The following is a 1,460-nucleotide window of genomic DNA, read 5'->3' on the forward strand; positions in this document are numbered from 1 at the left end:
AATTCTATCTGTGCATAACAGCATAGCTGTTATTTTTTATGACTGACTTCTTTCCATGTTTTTGGAGGCTTCTTGTTTTTGCTTATTTAAAAAGCCGCCTTGAGTCCCATCAGGGAAAAGGCAAGATAGAAATAACATTATTAGTACTGGTGTTCCGTAGGTGTCCAGTGGACATCCTTGATGGGCAAAAAAATCTTTTTCTACTTCATTTTTTTAAAAAAAAATGTAATCCCCCCCTTCAACAAACAGTGAGTAGACCCACTAAGCCTGTTTATATCCTTTAATTTCAAAGTGAATACAGGACTCCCAGTATAAATATCACTGGGCATAAGCGAATATACAGAGGCAGCTGATAGGTGGTTGTTGTTTTTTTAATTAAAAAATACATATTCCTTTTCTTCTGTTTTATTTTATTTACTAATCCATATTAATCTATACACTATTTAGTAAACAATGAAAAAGAAAATAAATGAGGGCGGGTGCGGGGCGAGAGTTATAAATCATTCCGCTCTCTTTGAAGCAGCTATATAGATATCTCTGCTTCTTCCCGCCTTCTCCCGCCCAACCACCCGCCATATTAATTAACTGACGAGGCGGGGAAGCTTTTATAACCCCACCCCCCACCCCAGCCCCGCGCGCGCGAGGGCTATCACCCTGAACCGAAGTCCGTTAATACTGGCGGGAGCCGCGCCAACCAATGGGGGGAAGAGCTTCGAATACGCCATTTCTTGAGGCTTCTCCCCCCTTTTACCTTGTTTGGAAAAGACTGCAATGAAGCCCTGAGGCGCCTCAGGGGAAAAAGAGGCGGGAAAATAATGATGATGACGACGACGTATTGTTTTACATGGGAGTAAACCCCGCTCAGTGCAGTGGGGCTTACTCCTGAGTAAATGTCTTTAAAAAAAAAATTCTCTGTTCCATTGAGAGGTTAATTTGTGTAAAAATAGTTATATATATATATATTGCAAAGTAAATACATCAATACCAAACCATACATAAAGAATAATATAGGGGGGGGGGGTTAAAGAAAAAAAGCAAAGAAAATTAGACAGTAAAAGAATAAAAGTATATTTCAATACAATAGGCCTAAACACTATTTTACAAAATAATAGTAATAATAGACTTCCACAACACTTCCTTTCACATTTCATATTTTATCTGTATATCAGTATTATTTTCATCTTAATATATAGATATGTTTCCCCTTTTCCATTCACGAGGTCATTCTAGAGATGCAGCCCAATTTCTACATTAGAACCTTATCTTTTTAAATGGAATGGAAGTGCTTGAATGATTATTTTAAAATGGTTCTTAAATCACTCTCCTTAACTGGATCCATTGAGGTCAATGGGTCTACTCTTGAGTAGAGCTTGGCTGAGTACAAACATGGTGAATGGGATTTTAAATAGGCACAGCGGCCCTTAAGACCCCATTGATTTTTATATGGGCCCTACTTTACT

The sequence above is a fragment of the Zootoca vivipara genome, chromosome 6 (genome assembly GCF_965207765.1).
Source record: "Zootoca vivipara chromosome 6, rZooViv2.hap1.1, whole genome shotgun sequence".
Taxonomy (NCBI): Eukaryota; Metazoa; Chordata; class Lepidosauria; order Squamata; family Lacertidae; genus Zootoca; species Zootoca vivipara.